The 22,426-nt window shown below is 39.0% G+C and overlaps 1 long non-coding RNA gene across 1 annotated transcript in view; it reads left to right on the forward strand.

Annotated features, from left to right (window-relative positions):
• Positions 1-22,426, forward strand: part of LOC111525868 — a 50,185-nt gene that overhangs the window by 22,550 nt on the left and 5,209 nt on the right. Inside the window, exon 3 of the long non-coding RNA XR_002726223.1 lies at positions 1,314-1,412. This is a non-coding gene — a long non-coding RNA (uncharacterized LOC111525868). The remainder of the gene's footprint in view (positions 1-1,313; positions 1,413-22,426) is intronic.

Consider the following 22,426-nt stretch of genomic DNA (forward strand, 5'->3'; position numbering starts at 1 on the left):
GAAATTATCAGCAAATATTTGTGGGATGAGGGAAACGATTAGAAGAGGGAGACAAAATATAATCAAGTATTAAATTATGTGATAAAGATGATACAAACAACAGGAACTCTGGGAAGAAATAGATCAACATGGTCTGGACAGAGTGCTGAATGGAAACTGCATCATGGAATCTAACCTCTCCTTTAAAAATAGATATCTCTTTTACAATCTGCAGATTGTTATTTCTCACTCACATCAGAATCCTCTAGTTGGCTTATTAAAAGGAGAGATTCTTGATGCCTACAAGGACCTCCTGAATCAGAATCTGGCTGCCATGCCCAGAAATTATTCTTATGAATTCTAAAATTTGAAAACTGCCCCTCTCGACAGAAGGTGACAGAGTCTCTATGTGAATACCTCTAGTGATGAAGAACTGACACTCCCACAAGCTTCTGTATTTGTTAGCTTTAGTTGTTGTGAAAAATAACTTTACTGAGTTGCAATCTGCCTCCCATCATTTCTAATCATTGGTCTCAGCTGCATTCATTAGAGCCACAAGAGACACATTTATTTTTTCTCTTGCATACGACAACTCTTCAAATGTGGAGAGTTCTATTAAATGTCTTCTCCTAAATCAACATGACTTAGATGCTCTTATCTTTGTAGTTGTTGTTCACTAGCAGAACTTTCCAAGATGTATCAGCTACCCCAACATTCTGCTGAGGTGCCAGGGGAACCCGGCACTCAGAGCCAAGTAAGTGGTTTGGGAATCTGCAGATGAATCTCTTTTCCTTCTATACCAAATGAAACAGTCTGCCACAACCCATTCATCATTCACACCTGAAGCCAGAGTGTGTACTTCCCCCTCTAGCCCTTTATGTTCAGTCCCAGCAGACTCATTGGAAGGGGTTGAGGAGAGACATGTTCATAGATTGTGGATTCCCATCTCCACACCATTCTTAACACTCCTGTCAAGTTCCATATTTCCCAACATCCATCTTAAAATGTGTCTCCCAGAACAGACTAATGTAGAGGTCAAGGTCTAAGTCAGAGTTAGACTTCACCACTAATTAGCTGTGCAACATTGGGTGATTATTGTTTAAATTCTTTTACCCTCCATTTGCTTAATCTATAAAATAGAAATAATAGCACTGCCTCATGTGGTTGTAAGAATTTAATGTGGTAAAGCAATCAACATAGTACCTGGTGGTATACAGTGAGTTTTCAATAAATGTCAGCCATAATTACTACCTTCTTGGTAGAATGAGACTATTACATCCCAGCAATCCTGAGTGTTGTAATATTTTTATTTATATTTCTGTCTCTTTGTGCAGATGGTGAACACAGGCAGGGGCCACATCTGACTTATCTCTAGCTCCAGGTACTAAAGAGCCACTGGGGAGAGCTCAGTCATGTAATCCAATACTACCTAAGTAAGTTTTCAACCTCTCCAGTATTTTGCATATTACCAACCTCCTACCTTGTGCTTCTAAACTAGGCCAACCTAATACATGCAACTCTGTGAGCAACTAATTTTAGAAAGCCACCATCACAACAGCCTCTTCTTCATAATTGTCTGAAATCCAGCTTCCCTGTCCCTGCCCTTGAGCCTATGCTGAGTCCATCTCCCTGTCTTACACCTGATCCCCTGGCTTGGTCACAAATTTTTACTTACATGCTCACTTATGGACATACGGACTAGATTTGAGCTTGCTCTCTGACTTGCCCATATTCTGACCCTTATGAGTAGCCACGCTGGTTTCCTGAGTTGCAAACTCCCAAGCTTAGAGCAGTACCCTGTGTTGGACGTCTGGCCAGCACTCCAGTCATGCCTGCCCTATCATCCCAGAGAAAAGCAGTCAGGGAATAAGAAAGATGCCACGATACAGGGTTTGCTACACATCAGACTGATCTGGCTCACCATGTCATTTTAGTTTCAATTCTTTTGCTCTGCAGACAAAGGGTAAGAGCAACACATCATTAATATGTTATTGCATTATCAGTGATGGGGTGCTAATAAAGTTAGTTCAACAAGACATGGGTTACACATAGGTAGGTCCCAGAAAATTTTATCAGCATCAGCTCTGGAAGTCAGGATGATGATGACATCAGGTCTTAAAAGCAAACTGCAGGGGCTGAATCTGACCTCCTTTGTCTTTGTGGCGGTGGCTCAACACCCAATCAATCTTAAACAGCAGTGTGATGCTTTGCGCAAAAGAGGCTGGCGCAATTCAGCTGAGTGGGCGGGTTGATGGAAAGTGACTCTGGCATTGCTGAGTTCAAAAGGAATTAAGGATTCATGAGAACGCTGCACAGGCAGGCAAGCATAGATCCCCGGATGAATGCTGAATGAGTCACAAGGGAGACCTGGCTGGGCTTCGAATCCCAAATAAGCAAGGAATTGCTTTTTGATGATGCCAAACTATAAATATCATCACCTCAGAAAACCAGGTTCTCCTCTTACAGTGTCAGGAATCAGCAAAGAGGACTACAAGACCAAATGTGTATGTTATTGACAAACATAATGCTTTACATAAAGAACACTGCCACTCTAAAACCAGTTGTGAAGCAATTTTGAATTTTTCTTAATATTTTAATTGTATTTTAATCAGTAAAAAATCATGGGTGGAATTCAAAAAATTTCATTTTTTGGGGCCACTTCACTGGCAATATATTTACAAACATTTTCTCTGGTCCTAATCTGGGTTTGGTTATGAAATTGCTAATGTCTAAGTATCACATATCATAAAAATGAGTGTGTTTCAGGTTTGCCTGCCACTTTTTCACTCCAACTCCTTACACTTTTTTGAATTTCTTTCTTTTGACCATGGATGGAAAATAAAGAAACAAAAATTGTATTTTTTTGCCAAAATTTTCCAAAAAGCATTGAAAACAATGTGTCCAAAATCCTTGGGTTTTAAATACTTGTCTCTGTTGTGCTTGTCACGAGCAGCTCTTGTGGAATCCCTCACTGCAGGACTTGATGAATTAGTGCAGACCTTGCTCACAACCAGGAAAGGTGTTAAGGGCTGTATCCTTGTGACTTATTCAATTCTGCAAGGGTCGATGGGCCTTATTTTCAGCAAAGCTGGGCCCACATAATTGTCACAATAGAGGAAGTCAATATCCTGCTTAACATCCAATATTGTTCTGTATTCATCAAATGCCTGGGATAGGGTGATATGTGTCAACACTGGAGCTCTATGTATAATTTTTTAAGTATATACAAAGCACATACATACATAAACCTGATACAACACCATATTCTCACCATTGTGCTTTCAATATAATGTGTCAAACAATGAGAATTAAACAAGACCTAATTTAGGGGTTAATAAATTATGTATGTAGAGACTTGGATCAACATGGCTATACTCAACTGTAATGTTCAGCAAGCTGATTAAGCCAAGGCAGGTCTGAGCTCTAGACTATGTGACCAGAATTCCATTAACAGGGTCCCTGCATCGTCTGGGAAGAATTCATCTACTTTCCCTGCTCTCTTCCAATTTCTGATTGTTCTCTCTGTAGTTATTTGTCAATTAAAAGGAAGGAGACAGTGCTGCTGCTACACTGTGTTCCTATCTTCACTAACATCTACTAAGAAAATTCCAGCACCTTGCCTGACAAATGCAAATAAATATTGTATCATTTTGATTAATCACAGTGATATACACAGACCACTCAACTTTTTTAAAAAAAGAATCACTGGCTTTTCAGAACTTTCTGGGAGTTTTTATTGTTTTCCTTCATTTTATGGTAATGTAAAGGAGAATCATGCTACAAAAATCTAATACTTATCTTTTCCTTGAATGTAATTTATACCATCTAAACTCCTCTTTGATACTTTAAAATTACTCTGTTGGCTCCTCACCTGGGATTTTTATAATATAAATAAAATGTTCCCTGCATTAAGACTTAGGTATATAAATAAATACATTTATACATTCCTTTCTCTGAAAAGAATTACAGATCGGAATGTACAATACACAATATATTTTTATTCTTACAATCTTCTCTCACAATATGCCTATACATTGTACATTAAAACCAGGTTTGGGCCCTGCTAAACTTCATCTGTGCCTGTCACATATATTAATGTAAAAATCTTATTATTTTCCTCATAATAGAAGCACTTGAAAATTTGCTTAGAATCTCCAGAAGCAAATAATAGAAAAATTGGTATCTAAGAAAGTTGGGGGAGTATCAGAATAGCATTAAAGGCCTTTTTGAGTTTTAACAAAAAATGACTGAAAGAAAGGAAGGAAGGAAAGAAGGAAGGAAGGAAGGAAGGAAGGAAGGAAGGAAGGAAGAGAAAGGAAGAAAGAAGAGAAGAGAATGAGAAAGAGAGAGAGAGACCCTCCTTCAGCAAGGTGTTTAGAGGTTCAAGCTCTAAGATACCATTCACCATGCGCCATCTGGCCTCAGCCCATCTTCCCAGTCCTCCCTCTCCTCCTTACCCCTTCCACTAGCCTTCCTCTCCTGTCCTATTGGCTACTGTTTAGTCCCTGAATATATGCACTATCATACCACTATGACTTTGCCCATGCTGCTCGCTATCTTTCCACCTCTTCACTCCTCCTCTACCTATTGGGGTCCACTTATTTTCTGAGACTTAATTCAAATCTCACCTTTTCTGTGAAATCGTCCTCAAGTACACCTTGCTCCACATCTCCTACTCACTCAACTGAAAAGAATGTCAGCCCCTGGTGCAGTAAGTACAGCTTGTCTGTGTCCTTCAGCCTCTAGTACAGGAACTGGCATAAGCAGTGGATTATGAACAAATTAACCAATTGCCAATGAACAAACCTTACTTCAGTCTCTATGACCTTTCTGTTTTGAACCACATTTTGCATTTTATTATTTTTGTTTTTTAACTTTTATTTTAGGTTCAGGGGTACATGTGCAGGTTTGTTATATACATAAACTTGTGTAAAAGGGGTTAATTTACAAACTATTTCATCACCCAGGTACTAAGCCTAGTACTGAATAGCTATTTTTTTCTGTTCTTCTCCCTCCTCTTACTCTCCACCCTCAAGTAGGCCCCAATGTATGTTGTTCCTTTTTCTGTGTCCATGAGTTCTCATCACTAAACTCCCACTTATAAGTAAGAACATGTGATATTTGGTTTTCTGTTCCTGCATTAGGTTTCTAAGGATAATGGACTCCAGCTCCATTTATATTCCCACAAAAGGTGAGATCTTGCTATATAGTATTCCATGGTATATATGTCCCACATTTTCTTTATCCAGTCTGTCATTGATGAACATTTAGGTTGATTCCATGTCTTTGCCATTGTGAACAGTGATGCAATGAACATGTGCATGCATGTGTCTTTATGGTAGAATGATTTATATTCCTCTGGGTATATCCACAGTAAAGGAATTGCTGGGTTGAATGGTAGTTCTGTTTTTAGCTCTTTGAGGAATCATCACACTGCTTTCCATTATGGTTGAACTAATTTACATTCCCACCGATGGTGTATAATTGTTCCCTTTTCTCTACAATGTCACCAGCATCTGTTATTTTTTTCCTTCCCTAATTTTCCAGTGAACTCTGCTGCTTATTGGTGTTTCAAGTGTCCTTGTCAAGTCCTGGATTTCTTCCTGTTGATATAATATTCACATTATCACCAATATTAGGCCCTCTACAATTTCTTTTGGAGGTTTCTGACATGTCTTAAGACTACAGAACACCATACTGAGTAAGAGTTAAGAAACTGACAGTCTGGACCTTAATATTTTACTTACTTACTCCAAGGCCTAAGACAACCACTATTTATTTCTGGGTCTCTGAATACTCACTTGTAAAATTAGGAGGATACACTGAGTGTCTAAGGTCCTTAGCAATGAGAGAAAAATCTGTGACTGGTAAGGTTTTCAAGAGTAGTGCCTCCGGTAGGAATAATTTCAGCTTGATGAAGATTTAATTTATTCATGTATTCATCCAACAAATATTCATTAAATACCTATTTCATGTCAAGCATTTTTTTCTAAGATCTGGAAATACAGCAATAAGCAAAATGTAAATGTAAATACCATCTATGTAGCTTACATTCTGATAGAAGTAGAGAAAATAAATTATAACTCATCTATGTATGTGAATGTGTGAATGAATATTTATTCTATCTTTCTATAAAATCAAGCAGTTTTAAATGCTGTAGCAGGAAAAAGTTTAAGAGCAGTTTAATGTGGAGAGAGAGAGAATATTGTTCAGGGCAAAGGTAGAAAGATAGACGGACCTATGATTTCATTCAGTATATCCAGTGAGAGAGAGAGAGAGAATGTGTGTGTGTGTGTGTGTGTCCCAGGCAGATGGGACACTAAGTGCAAAGGGCCTGTGGGGTCAGAGTACGACCACTTGCTCAAAGAAGATAAAGAGGTTAAATTGCAACAGAATTAGAGAGTGAATGAGAAATGAAGTTAAAGAGGCTGAGGTAGAAGAAATAGGTCACTAGGGCCCTGTGGGCCATTGTAAATGCTTGACTTTGAGTGTTGAGAGACTGTTGGAGGAATTAAAACAAAGGAGTGACAAACTCAGATTCAACCCCTTGGAAAGATCACTGTAGCTGTTGACTTGAAAATAGACAAGATATGGTCAGTGAAGAAGGTAAAGTTAATTAAGAGGTTATTATAATAATCTACATATAAAACTACAGGTAACTTAGACTTGGAAAGAAACCATGGAAATGGTGAGAGGCTGTTGGATTCCACTCATATTTTGAAGACAGAGCTGACAGAATTTCCATAGATTATTTATGTGCAGTGTAAGGCAGAAAAGGAGTTAAACATTGCAGTATTTGTGGCCTCAAAAGGGTAAGGAGACAGTTGGCACTCAGTGAAATAGGGAAGAGTGCAGGAGGAGCAGGGAAGGAATTCAGGAGGTTAGTTTGGGACAAGATAAGTTTGTAGTGCCCCTCAAATATCCAAGTGGATGTTTCAAGTAGGCTGCTGGGTAAGAGTCTGGAATTCAGGAACAAGTTGCTAGAGATACAAATTTTAAAATGATTAGGACAGAGATGGCTTTACGAGATCTCAGAATGGATGATATTACTCACGGAGTGACTACAGATAGAGAAGAGAATAAATGCCTAAATATCAAATACAGTCCCAGGACACTCTGAAAATAAGAGATTAAGATGATGAGGAGAAATGGGAAGGAGTGATGAGTGAGGTAGCAAGGGAGCGAAGCCAACATGTCCCCAAAGCCAAGTGAAAAGTGTTTCAGGAAGTAGATGGTATACTATGTCCAATGCAACTGAGAAGTAGAATATGGTAAAACTTGAGCCAACTCTCAATTCCCATTGAATTACTGAGAGTCTTTCTAACTGTGGTCGTTGTAGATCCTGAGCAGATATACATGGCAGCCTGGGCCAGATATAAAGAGCCAACAGATCCTTGCCTCAAGGCCTCTTAAATTAGCATCAGGTAGGGGACTAGATAATAGCCAGCATATAGGCATTCCTCTCCACCATCATCACCCCGACCACTACAACATACACACACACAAACTTGTCATATGTAATTCTAAATGCAAAAAGCAAGTGAACTTTGTAACAACAAAGTGTAACTTTGGTGTGAGTTATAGCACATCAAATGTTTGATGAATTACAAAGTACAGCTTTGTAGCACTAATTGTTAATGTTGCTATTATGTTATTACTATTAACTGCTTTTTTGACTGAGTAGCAACTATCTGGCATTATTTTAATCATTTTACATATATAATTTTGTTAAAACCTCATGATGACTTCTGAGATTATTATTAATATCACTCTGATTTTCAGATGAGAGTATGAAGCCTTAGAGAGGGGAAGTGGCTTGTCTAAGGTCACATGGCAAGTAACTGGCAGATTCTGTTTCAAAACCAAAAGTCTGCTTCTAGGTCTCTCAGTCAAGAAATAAGAATGGGAATGTTCAGTTCTCCTAAATGCCCTGTTCTTTGGATAATACATGTATTTTCAACTGTCTATTACCAAGTTTTCTTCTTTGTGATTCCCAATAGGGATGGGTCATCTGGAACTAACTCCAGAAGTTTCCTGATGTTTAAAATACAGTCAATAGCTAGCTTTGCCATCCTTTCTTAGACAGTTAGTCATTGCTGAAACAAAGTATTCCATGGTTAGACTGACCCATGAGTGGCCAAGAGACATTTGAGTGGTAGCCTTCCATTCCCTCAAGACTGTAAAGCTGACCCAAATAAAGTTACTAGCTATCATTTCTAGAATTACATGACCATGTTTCCCAGCCTCCGAGTTTACTTTTAAGAAATAATATTCCAGAGGTTAGATACCAGACCTCTAATGACTGGGCAGCAGCTGGAACTTTACTATTATCAAGTATTGACTTGGTAAGATATGATAGAATCCTTTTTTTTTTAAGTGATTAGTGGTTGAGATGCCTACTTTGAACATAAACAACAATCCATACAGCAGAAATGCCAAGCCATTTGTTAGAGAGGAAAAGGAATCACTCAAATCCCTTAGTAGACAGAAAGAACTTCAAAATGTCTACACTATTTAAAAACTGATTTAGAGCACCTTTCCTCCCATATTTATAAGTTCAGACTATCAGTTTACCCCTTTGTATGCTAAAAATATATATATTCTTGGAAAATCTTATTTCATGGAGAATATAGTGAAATGACACTAAACTCCATGTTTGATGACTGCCAAAATGCTGTTCTTGGACTGTTTTCATTATTCTTTATGCTCTTCCATTTCCTATGACAACCTTGTTCAGGTAAACCCTTGAAGTATTAGAGAAGAGAAAGAACAACTGACTCATTCTCAGCAAGGCAAGTATGGCCTGAAATTGAATTTCCTAACAATGTGATAGGTTGTACTGAGTCATCCATATGCTCATCTGGTCTCCTCTATTCTTCATCAAGACCTTCCACATACCATTGGAAAAAGTCTCACTGGGATCAAGCCTGTGATGTCTAGCTGTAATTGTGTGTGTGTGTGTGTGTGTGTGTGTGTGCGTGCGCACAGGGACATGCAGAACCATTGGCCTTTACTAGAAACAAGATTACGGGTCCTACTTCATTAACAGAACAGTCTAACTATGAGAGAGTTGCCTGATGCAATTTGAATCTGGGCTCTGATCCCATCTTTCCTTCCTCAGAGGCATAAGGTAACCAGAACATCAGATTTGAAGTCAGATACAACCAGGTCCAAATCCTCATTCTGCGGTCTTATTCCTGTGGCATCTTAGAAACTGATTTACATTCTCTGAGCTTTGGGGCTCTCATTTGATCAAGAGGAATAAGTAGACTCATGGCATGTGAAGTGTACTTATATATAGCAGGTGAACACATGTTCACCCCTTTATTTTGGACATCAGTGAAACTTGAGCAGTAGTATCTTTTGTCAATTTCTTTAAAATTATCATCCTGCTCTAGAAAGTAAAGTTATCAAGCTGTTCTTTATACAGTGAGAGCATTTAACTCATAGCTAGTTCTAAATTTAGAAATCACCTCAAAATCCGGTCAAAGCACTTACACAAAAGGATTTGTCCAGCTTTAACCAACTGGAGCTTTATGGAACTCGAATTAAAAGATTGGGTGTGCTCAGGTGCCTCAAAACAACTACTGAGAGTGAAGGAATAATAATAATGACTAACAAATCTTAAGTGCTTATTACATTAATCATCATCTGCTGCTGTATAACAAACAATGCCCAAACATAAAGCAGCAAATACGTATTAACTCTCACAGTTTTTGAGGGTTATGAGCCCAGAAGTGGCAAGCTGGATAGTTCTAGCTCTGGGTTTCTCATGAGGTTGCCGTCAAGATGATGACAGTTTAGTCATGTGAAATCTGTAGGGTCTGCTTATAAACTCGTTCACATGGTTGTTGGCAGGATTCTGTTCATTGCTGGTTATTTACTGAAGACCTTAGTTCCTCACCACATGTGCCTCTCAATTCAGCAGCTAAGTGCCCTAGTTACATACAGTTGGTTTCTCCCTGGAGCAAATGACCCAAGAGAGCAACCAGGACACAGGAAATGACTAGCACAGGAAGTGACATATCATGAAAACTTCCATAGCCTATTCACTGGAAGTAAATCACTAAGTGTAGCAGCTGTCAATGGAATGCGAACTAAGCTCCACTTTGAAATTCACCACACCTATTATATGCTCTGAAGCCATTCCAAGTATGTGATGTAAATTATTTCTATTTAGTTTGTACCATAATTCCATGAGGTTAGAAATTATCATATTCCCCATTTTGTAGATGAGATACATGAAGCTTAGAAAGTTTGATATTCACTCCAAGATGCGATAGTGCTGGGCTCCTAAACCAACCAGTCTGAATCTAGAGATAAAACATTTTGAATAATCAAAAAATTTATTTACTTCAGTAAAAAGTTTAATATTTGTCTTTGAAATTGATAATGTATATCTAGAGTATTTAGCATGCTTTAGTAAACAGCAGTTTTGATTAAGCAGAATATATCATTTTCTGACAATGTCAAGTAATTAAATATTTACTGTTTATGAATTACGATGTATTGTGACAGTTAAATCTGAGTCTACAACATTTTTCTATATGGCTTATACTTCATTCTCAAACATCTATCCCAGAAGACTATTATTTAACATATAAGCAGTAGTGAAGAAATTTAGCCACATATTCAGGTACAGAAGTTAAAAGTTCTAAGAGATTCTAATGGATTCTGGTATAAAATTATCTTAGTATCTTTTCACTCCCTTTTTTTAATGCTCACAGATTTATTTCCAATTATCTCATAAACGTGAGGGGGGACAAGAGCCCCAGTGAGAAATAACTTACACGGTCATTTAAGAGCTGCTTTTCTGCCAGCAATTACTTGAGTTTAATTTACCAGGAGACAAAATTGCAGTTGTTGAGACAGTCAAAGCAGAAGGGGGAAGAGCCAGTGATCCAGATCAAGGCTTCAGTAACGGGCAAGAAAAATGTCAGAAAGATGTTAATAGGATAGGTAGAAGAAATGGGAGGGGAGAGAGAGGGAAGGGAAGGAAGTAAAGAATGGAAGGGCAGAAAGGAAGGAAAGAGGACAATGAACAAATGAATGAATGTATAAAAGAATGGATGAAGGGAGAAACTGGGGCCTGCTATGATCTGATTTGTCCCCCAAAATTCATGTGATAAAATGTAATGGCCAATGTGATAGCATTAAGAGGAGAGGCCTTTAAGAGATGATTAAGTCATGAGGGGGAAGCCCTCATGGAAGGAACTAGGTTCCTTACAAAAGCCTAGAGAGAGTGGGTTCAGCAGGGTTTATTTTTTTTTTTTTTTTTTTTTTTTTTTTGCCATATAAGGACACAGTGTTTAATCTCCAGAAGACGCAGCAACAAAGTAACATCTTAGAAGCAGAGAAACTTGACTCTATTAGAATCTCAAGGTGCTGGCACTTTGATTATAGACTTCCCCATCTCCAGAAGTGTAAGAAATAAATTTCTGTTGTTTATATATTACCCCATGTCAGGTATTTTGTTACAGCAGAAATAATGAATGAAAGGAAGGCCTGAAAGTAAAAGAAGGGAAATAATGGTGTAGGCAAAATGCCCTGCGGTGTCATGGAGAACAAACAAGTTTTGTGCAAAAGCTTTCAATGGGCCTCCATTGTCTAGAGCAAGTATGAATGAGCAAACTACTGCCTACTGCCTGCTGCCTGCTGCCTGTCCCCAAGAGGGTTAACAGCTGAAGGGTGACAGCCAGAGCTTGACAACAGCCTGGGGAATAAGTTATTTATTTCTAAAGTGGGAACTTGTAACTGCCCAATAGGTTCTTCCTGCCTGCTGCACAAGTAAAGACCACAGCATTTCAGTAAATAAAGAGTTTAACTGACATGAGGCTGGCCACGGCACGTGGGAGATGGAGTTATTACTCAAATCAATCTCTCCGAAAATTTGGGGATGAAGTTGTTAAGTACAATTTGGTGGGTAGGGGGTTGGAAAGTGGGGAGTGCTGGCTGGGCGCGGTGGCTCAAGCCTGTAATCCCAGCACTTTGGGAGGCCGAGACGGGCGGATCACGAGGTCAGGAGATCGAGACCATCCTGGCTAACACGGTGAAACCCCGTCTCTACTAAAAATACAAAAAAAACTAGCCGGGCGAGGTGGCGGGCGCCTGTAGTCCCACCTACTCGGGAGGCTGAGGCAGGAGAATGGCGTAAACCCGGGAGGCGGAGCTTGCAGTGAGCTGAGATCCGGCCACTGCACTCCAGTCCGGGCGACAGAGCGAGACTCCGCTAATTGGTCATATCAAAGATGAAATCATAGGGAGTGGAAGCTATCCTCCTGCACTGAGTCAGTTCCTAGGTGGTGGCAAGAACAGAAGAACCTGTTTATTGATTTGGTTGGTGCCAGCTGATCCACTAAGTGTGGGGTGTGCAAAATATCTCAAGCACTGATCTTAGGTTTTGTAATAGTGATGCTATCCTGAGGAACAATTTGAGGAAGCTCAGAATCTTTCAGCCTTCAGCTCCATGACTCCTAAACCATAATTTCTAATCTTGTAGCTATTCTGTTAGTCCTACACAGGCAGTCTAGTCCCTAGGCAGGCAGGGGGTTTGTTTTGGCAAAGGGCAGTTACTATCTTTGCTTCAAAGTTAAACTATTAACTAAGTTCCTTCCAAAGTCAGTTTGGCCTATATGCAGGAATGAATGAGGATAGCTTGGAGGTTAGAAGGAAGATGGAGTCAGTTAGGTCAGATCTCTTTCACTGCAATAATTTTCTCAGTTATATTTTTTGCAATGAGAGTTTCAATCCTGAGGTCACAGCATAGAATCCTTCCCCATCCAATTATCCTTTTCGGCTTTAGACAGTACCATTTTTATGCTGCTTTATCAATAAAGGGAAATATTTTAATTCAGAGAAGATACAAGACTCAAATCTCAGTTGTTTATCTGAAGGCTGAAGATAATACATGATTCATCAAAACTCGTATAATGAATATTCAATGAGATAAAACAAGTAAAGTATTTACCACAGTATCGATGTCAGCTGCAATTATTATTATTACTACCTATATTGCAGGCTTTTGAAATACATTTGTCTAGAAAATGCTCCAAAGTTAAAAATGAATATATAGTTCACAAGATATCCAAATGCTGGGTTTACAGCTATTAACATGTTTAAGCCTGCTCAATAAATGGCACGTCTGTAATTTCCCCGGGATTTAAACAAATTAAAAAAATAAGGCCAAGGAGTGACAGGTGGTTGCCCATATATCTCATTTTGACAGATAAAAGCTGAGGAGGGCCAGTTGATGTGTGTATCTGGGAATTAGGCAGACTTACCAATCTAATCTCAGCCTCAGGGAACTAGGATAAGCCCCCCCTTCCTGTCCCTCACAGGTGAAGAGCCTAGCCTTGGAGGAGCAGAGCAGGAAGATTATTTCAAAAACTAGATGAAAGTAGGAGAGCTGAGCACACCTATACCCTGTTCACTCTTTTCAAATGTACTAAGCAGATAAGTCACTCCTCCTCCTTCTCTAGATTGAAGTAACCCAACATGCAAGAAAAATGTCAGAAAGATGTTAATAGAATAAATATAAGAAGTGGGAGGGGACAGGGAAAGAAGGGAATAAAGAAAGAATGGGAAGGAATAAGGGAGGGAAGGAGGACAATGAACAAATGAACTAATGTATTAAAAGAATGGATGAAGGAAGAAATGGGGGCCTGCTATCACCTGATGTGTCCCCCAAGAGATAGACTAAGGTCTGCAGATTCACTGAGTTAGTTCCCTTCATATGGAAGAAAACAACTAGCATGCAAGGTAAGTGTTCCCCAAAACAGATTTTCATAGAGAAATTCTGAATGTTCCCACCCCTGGGTCAGGCCTCAACTAGCCAGAACATTGGACCTTGGAACAAAGACACCAAAGGGAAATTCAAAATTTCTCAAATTCTCTAGATTTAATACAGTGTGTACTCTATAACTTTTTTTTAAATTTTAGTAATGTACTTTCATTTTTTGCAACATACTTTTATTGGAGAGATCATTACTAGTTTTAAAGCCCGAGGAATCACTTTATTTAAAAAAATCTAAAATATATAACCAAGGAAATAATTGCATTAACAATTACCACAATCAGGGAGAGCCCTAAACTAGTAATGCAAATACCTGATTTTCTATCCCAGTTCCACCACTTCCTAGCTAAATATCCTTGACTAGTAATTTAAACTCTAAATCTGTTATCACATCTTTAAAATGCAGACGATACCAGGGTGCATAAGATTTTTCACATACTTCTGAACAGATCACTAAAGGATATATGAGAAAGCACTTTAAAGGTGTTGCAAATGTAAATATGGCATCTTCAAGAATGCCAAATGTATTTTAATATAACAGAAATTTTTAAAAAATCTGGTATACTGGAACATAGACCAAGAAAAAGCATCAGTGTTTTAGCAGTATGTAACAACAAAACACAAAGAGAAAAGAAAAAAAAAAGATTCCATTTTTTCCCACTCATAAATCCATTAATTTTTCATGATGGGCTCAGCCTTGGAGAGATTTTACATAGAAGAGGAGTTTTTCATTATGTTGTTCAAGGACCAAATATTTGGGAATCAACAAATAGCCAAACAATTGGACATTTCATATAAATGTAAAACCACTGTATTTATCCTTTTTTTAAAAAAAAAGTCAGACTGAATCTACCACGAGCTTCTTTTTTCAAATGCTTTTCATTCAAAAATGAAACAAAAGACATGCTGCTGCTAAGAGCTTCAAGGTCTAGAATGCCTATGTGCTCCTTATTATAATTCCTTTCTTCAAAATAGGCATCTTGTGTCCCAGAAGGACAAGCCTTGTGTTCACTCAGCTCTAGGAATTGATTAATGTCTCGGGATGTGATGTATATTTAAGCCAAACTCGCGGCCTATTAGCAATTCACAAACCATGACTTGCACAGTGCTGTGCTCAAATCTATTTTGCATTACAAAATGTTTATAAATCAGCCTCTATTCCCAGAATGTTATATAAACACGTCAACAAATCACATGTGTATTAAGGGGAGAGAGGTAGAAGGTTGGGAATTTATCATAGCCTCAGGCTGTTCTGGGACAAATTAAATACTGCCCTGGCCACCAAGGTCCCCACTAGGCAGTGGTTCAGAATGAACTGTAGATAAATTGAACTTCTCTTATTGGAGACAAGCCAGCAGCTCACCCAAACATGAAAAATTGTATCCCCACACTAAAAAAATTAAACCATGCTAAACACAAGCTTTTCATTTCTGCAAGACTGCAGTTTTCCTATTTCTTTAGAAAATGAAGATATTTTATGGCTCAAAAATAAAAGTCACAAGAAGTAGGTGAATAACAGGGAGAAAGGATGGTGAGGACATTACCTATTTGTATTCCCAGCACCTGAGACATTTTTGTGGGGAGATCTGGGAAGGGGGCTTCAGATTAATTAAATATATATAGTCAACTATATATATACACACACACATACATACATACACACACACACACACACACACACATATGTAATCACATAGTTTAAATGTAGAGGATGCCAGTTTGTCTAATACATATATATTACGTTTCTAGCAGGTGAATCATTTTTCCTCTTATATTTGGAAACTTAAAATCATTTCCTCTTATATTTCCTCTTATATTTGGAAACTTAACTTAAAATCATTTTCCTCTTATATTTGGAAATTTAACAGGCAACAGAAAGTGGATAGAAGAGAGGCCCCTAAGCAAAGGCTCACAAATTGTCCCTGAACCCACCCAAGAGATAATTGCATAGATTCTGGTCTTCAATGGGATTTAGTCTCACACAACCCTCATTTTTCTCTGTTAATCTAAAAGTATGCAATTGGACATAAAACATAAGTGGTTTCTGTGCAGTGACTGATGTGAAGATATGCTTTGATATGAACCAGCTCTCCTAAAAGTTCTTTCAGTCAATTCAAAGGTTCATCTGATATAACACTTTAGCTTATAAAATAAGGTGTGTTCTTTTATGTTATACATATTTTACCACAATTTTTCAAAATAAGAAAAACTGGTTTCTCCTGGAGAAGCACACTCACTAACTTACAAAGGGGAAAATGTTTTGTGTAATTGGATCATAAAATTGCAGACTTTCAGAGCTGGAAGGGCTGGAAACTCATCTGCTGCAGTTTTCCAGGATGTAATTCTACAAGCTAGTTTTAGCTTTTACAATAATAAAGAGTTCCACAGTTGTAGTCATTAGTCCTGTTCATCGCCATCCAATTTTTCTGTCCTCTAGGCTCTTCCTATCTTTCTCCCTCTTATTAGACCACAGTCATGTGACTAGTTCTGACCAATGAGTTGTGTGTGGAAATGAGATGCCTCATATTTGGGAGGTAACCTTTAAAGACTGGTTTGAGACTCCCCTAAACTTCTTTTCTTACTAGCAAAATGACCTGCAAGTTTCATTATGGTGTCTACTCCACCAGCTGGTATCCCTAAGTAGCTATGAAAAAAAGAGCTCTTCTCCATAGTAGTTAAACTATGTTAGACATATAATGGGTAGGGGGAAACTTTCTTATTTTAATCTGATGAGATTTTCATGTGTTTTTTTATTTCACCATAGCCTAGCCTATACTGACTTATACAATGGTCAGTTAAGTTTGAAGAATACAGATTTACACAAGTTTCTTTACTATGTAAATGTATAAGGCTTCAAAATGCTAATAGGAAACATAGGTCTTCAAGAGAGGAATGTATTAGGAAACATTTATCACACCTGTTTGACTATGAGAATTTTTTTGCTTTGCTTTATTTTAGTATTTGTGTGTTGTGCAGAGCACGTGTTAGGATGTCAGTGATCACAGTGTTCCACAGAGCAATTAGGGAAATCACTTTTGGTCCAATTTCAGCACTTTACAAAATAATTTAACAAAGTTCTAAGGAATGAAGGTCTTTTCCAAGTCCATCCTCAGTGAGGTAATCAGTGAGTGACAGACATGGGAGCTGATGCCTCTTGGTCATGCCCTGCACCTAGTAGAGTAGCTTTACAACTATACCAGGTGTTTGCTAATGATCCCTTTTTTTTTTTTTTTTTGTTTAGACTGAGTTTTGCTCTTATTGCCCAGGCTGGAGTGCAATGGCGTGATCTCAGCTCACTGCAAACTCTGTTTCCAGGTTCAAGCGATTCTCCTGCCTCATCCTCCCAAGTAGCTGGGATTACATGCACCACCACACCCAGCAAATGTTTTGTATTTAGTAGAGATGAGGTTTCTCCATGTTGGTCAGGCTGGACTCCTGACCTCAGGTGATCCACCCGCCTCTGCCCCCCAAAGTTCTGGGATTACAGGCATGTGCCACCACGTCCGGCCAATGATCAAACTTTTTACAGAAGTCTTTAAAGAGCCACACCAGTGAAAAATATTCATAACACCTTACCACCCAAATTAACATCAACTCAAAGTTATGTTTTGCCCACAGAGAATTAATATGAAGAAATACCTATAAGAAAACCTCAAAAATTTCACATCAAAGACAAAAGCCAGAGATTACAGAGTTAACATATTTTTGGAGCTGAGGGGGAAAAGTCTCTCAGCTAGATCTTCTGAACCAGAGCTCCACAACTTCTTGCAAAAGATCATTTCCCCTGCTAAAAACCTGGCAATAAGAACCTCCTTTTTTATGGCGAGGGTCGGGGGGGAATATTTGGCCAAAAATGAGATTTCAGCCAGAAACAAAGGGAAAAATTTCTGATTCACTGAACTTGTTAAGCCACTGAAGACACTGCTTTCCTTTGAAATAACTTATTTTGACTGATGCTACAGGAACTGGTAGAATTTCCTTCCCTTCATAAAATCACTGTAGTTGCAATGATAGCTCTGAAGTTGTGGGAGTAAAGATCTGCTAAGACATCATTTGGATTTAATCACAATACCAGAGGAAAAGAATAAAAGCTGTTGTTTTTTGTTTTTTGGTTTTTTTTTTCCAACAACAACAACAAACTGCTGGATGGATATTGCCAGAAATTAATTGATCAAGAAAAGCTCCTAGAAATCTTTTTTTTTTTCCCCCCCAAAAAGTACCTTTTGTGACAGCTTCAAACTTGATCTCTGAGCTCCAGCGAAGCACAAATTACTGTGTGGCATTTTATCTCACAGATTAGAGCAGGTCCTAAATAGCATGCTGTGCCTTTCTTAAAATGCTGTCCCCAATACAGGTTTTTTTTTTTTTTTTTTTTTTTTTTTTTTTGTATTTTTGTTTTAGCTTCTTTGAAATTTCTCATATTGCATTGGGTTCTTCACCCAAGGGAAATGACATTTTTAGTTAAAAAGTAATAAAGTATAATTAAAACATAAATAATTTAAAAAGATTTTGAAATAAGCCTGAAAATGGGCATGTGAATAAATTTGCACCATGTCCCAGGAAGTATATTGGTAGACATATTTGGGAAGGATGAATTCCAAGTACTGCCTGAGGGGGCCAGACATAATGGCTAATACCCCAGGTTCTCCAAGTACTCTCTTGAGGTTTCCAGACGAACTGCTTTTTTAGTCACAGAGCCTCTACAGAAGGCCTGCTGCTGCATTACCTCCTGGAGAAGAGAGAGTCCCACCACTTCTAGTCAGCTGCAGAAGCACTCTCTCTGCCTCAGCAAACACAAATAACTGCAGTATCTAGCCAGAGAGGTCCTTCCCACAAAACAGGAGGTGAAATTAGGATAAACAGGACTTGGAGAAATAATTGATTTTACAGAATATGGCTGCTGTAATAAATGGTTTCCTTGGAGGACCTAAAATACAGACGGAAGCCACAACTAGAATACAGACAGAAGCAGTAGACCTGAACCTGGAAGCCTACAAAACCTTTTTCTGTTATCATTCATTCACATATCCACCTCCTCTCCTCTCCCTGCAATAGGATATACACAAAAGGGCTACTTGTCAAATAGCAACAATTATGCAATGACTAAGCATCATTGCCTGCCTTCCATATTAAAATGTGATTTTAAAATAAAATCGAATTGGAGGCCCTTTTCTTGCTCCTGAGTTGTGTCCAAGCCTTGCACAGAGGTTCATTTCAAAGCTCATTTTGCCTTCCTTTTTTTCCTTGTGACCCAGTTCTTTCATTTTCTCTTTCTCTCTGAGTTGATAAATGTATTCTCAGGAAAATATCCTGGATTTAACAGTTATTCTTTCCAGACCTGTGGCTTCTCAAGAGATAATTAGTCCACAATAATATGAAATAATGAATCTCTAATGGTGAGCTTTTTAGATTCACTGCTATTGATTGATAGGGAGAGAAGGTATACCTATCTACTAACCTAGTCATGAGTATTAGGTATTCACCAGTTTGATTCAGTCTCTCACTCACTCATTTATTTAACAAACATGTTATGAACTCCAGTAAACAATCACTGCACTCATTACTGATACAGAGAATCTTTAAAAGACACAGATCCTGATGTAAAGAACTTTAGACTGGAGAGACAGATATCTAAACAAATATCTATAACACAAAGCAAAAAGACACAAGACATATGATAGAGGTAGCAGCAACATACTATAAAAGACAGAGTGAAGAAATAATTCTGATTAGGATGATTCAGGTCTCATTAGAGCCTTGAAGTAGGAGTAGCAGCTTCATACATGGAGTAGGAGGGTAGTGCAGATGCACAGAACTGAGAAAACAGCATAAATGATGAACAAGAAGCCTAAACATAGTCTGGTCAAAGCACAAAAGGTCAGATCATGGGAGTCACTGTGTGCTGTGCTAAGTACTTTGTGAAAGTCTATTAGTAACTATATTAGTTTCCCTTTCATGCTGCAACAAATTAATACAAACTGGTTGACTATAAGCAACAGGAATTTTTCTTCTGCTGTTCGGAAGACCATAATTCCAAAAGCAAGGTGTTGGCAGGGCCATATCTCTGAAGGTTATAGAAAAGCATTCTTTCTTTCCTCTTTCTAGATGGCAATTCCTAGCATTCCTTGGCTTGTAGTTGAATTGCTCAAATTCCTGTCTTCTTCTTCACATGGCTATCTTCCTTCTGCTACTGTCTCTGTATATCTGTTTTCTCTTATCAGGACACCGGTCATTGGATTGGGGCTTACCTTATTTCAGTATGGATTCATCTTAACTAATTCCAACTGCAAAGACCCAATTTACAAATAAGATCACATTCTCAGTTCTGAGGTTCCAAGTGGTCATAAGTTTTAGGGAAACACTGATTAACTCAATAGAGTAATCAATGTCCTTTACCGTATTTGAGGCCAGTGGTGGAATAACCTAACTGTTACAACTTCAATCAGGCAAATTTTGTGTCTAATATCTCTAATAAAATTTCCCGGTAAAGACAAGTAGGAATAGGAACAGCTCCAGCCTCCAGCTCCCAGTGTGAGTGACACAGAAGACAGGTGATTTCTGCATTTTCAACTGAGGTACCGGGTTCATCTCACTGGGGCATGTCGGACAGTTGGTGCTGGTCCGTGGGTGCAGCCCGACCAGCGAGAGCTGAAGCAGGGTGAGGCATTGCCTCACCTGGGAAGTGCAAGGGGGAAGGGAATTCCTTTTCCTAGCCAAAGGAAATTGAGAGGACACCTGGAAAATTGGGTAACTCCCACCCTAATACTGCGCTTTACCAAGGGTCTTAGCAAATGGCACACCAGGAGATTATATACCACACCTGGCACAGAGGGTCCCACACCCACGGAGACTCCCTCATTGCTAGCACAGCAGTCTGAGATCTAACTGCAAGGTGGCAGCGAGGCTGGGGGAGGGGCACCCGCCATTGCTGAGGCTTAAGTAGGTAAAAAAAAGCCACCTGGAAGTTCGAATTGGGTGGAGCCCACCACAGCTTAAGGAGGCCAGCCTGCCTCTGTAGACTCCTCCTCTGGGGACAGGGTATTGCTAAACAAAAAGCAGCAGAAACCTGAGCAGAGGTAATTGCCCCTGTCTGACAGTTTCGAAGAGAGCAGTGGATCTCCCAGCACAGAGGTTGAGATCTGAGAACGGACAGACTGCCTGCTCAAGTGGGTACCTGACCCCTGAGTAGCCTAACTGGGAGACATCCACCACTAGGTGCAGACCAACACTGCACACCTCACACGGTGGGGTACACCCATATGACGAAGTTTCCAGAGCAAGAATCAGACAGCAACACTCGCTGTTCAGCAATATTCTATCTTCTGCAGCCTCCGCTGCTGATACCCAGGCAAACAGGGTCTGGAGTGGACCTCAAGCAAATTCCAACAGACTGACAGCTGAGGTTCCTGACTGTTAGAAGGAAAACAAACAAACAGAAAGGACACCCACACTAAAACCCCATCAGTATGTCACCATCATCAAAGACCAAAGGCAGATAAAACCATAAAGATGGGGAAAAAGCAGTGCAGAAAAGCTGGAAATTCAAAAAATCAGAGTGCATCTCCTTCTCCAAAGGAATGCAGTTCATCACCAGCAATGGAACAAAGCTGGATGGAGAATGACTTTGACGAGTTGAGAGAAGAAGGCTTCAGTTGATCAAACTTCTCAGAGCTAAAGGAGGAACTATGTAACCAGCGCAAAGAAACTAAAAACCTTGAGAAAAGAATGGATGAATGGATAACTAGAATAATCAATGCAGAGAAGACCTTAAAAGAATTGATAGAGATGAAAACCGTAACATGAGAATTACATGACAAATGCACAAGTTTCAGTAACCGACTCGATCAACTGGAAGAAAGAGTATCAGCGATTGAAGATCAAATGAATGAAATGAAGCAAGAAGAGAAGTGTAGAGAAAAAAGAGTAAAAAGAAATGAACAAAGCCTCCAAGAAATATGGGATTATGTGAAACGACTAAATCTACATCTGATTGGTGTGCCTGAAAGTGACGGGGAGAATGGAACCAAGTTGGAAAACATTCTGCAGGACATCATCCAGGAGAACTTCCCCAACCTAGTAAGGCAGGCCAACATTCAAATTCAGGAAATACAGAGAACACCACAAAGATACTCCTCGAGAAGAGCAACTCCAAGACACGTAACTGTCAGATTCACCACAGTTGAAATGAAGGAAAAAATGTTAAGGGCAGCCAGAGAGAAAGGTCGGGTTACACACAAAGGGAAGCCTATCAGACTAACAGCAGATCTCTCAGCAGAAACTCTCCAAGACAGAAGAGGCCAATATTCAACATTCTTAAAGAAAAGAATTTTCAACCCAGAATTTCATATCCAGCCAAACTATGTTTCATAAGTAAAAGAGAAATAAAATCCTTTACAGACAAGCAAATGCTTAGAGATTTTTGTCACCACCAGGCCTCCCCTACAAGAGATCCTGAAGGAAGCACTAAACATGGAAAGGAACAACTGGTACCAGCCATTGCAAAAACATGTCAAAATGTAAAGTCTATCGATGCTAGGAAGAAACTGCATCAACTAGCGAGCAAAATAACCAGCTAATATCATAATGACAGGATCAAGTTCACACATAACAATATTGACCTTAAATGTAAATGGACTAAATGGTCCAATTAAAAGA

Source organism: Piliocolobus tephrosceles, chromosome 13 (assembly GCF_002776525.5).
Source record: "Piliocolobus tephrosceles isolate RC106 chromosome 13, ASM277652v3, whole genome shotgun sequence".
Lineage (NCBI taxonomy): Eukaryota > Metazoa > Chordata > Mammalia > Primates > Cercopithecidae > Piliocolobus > Piliocolobus tephrosceles.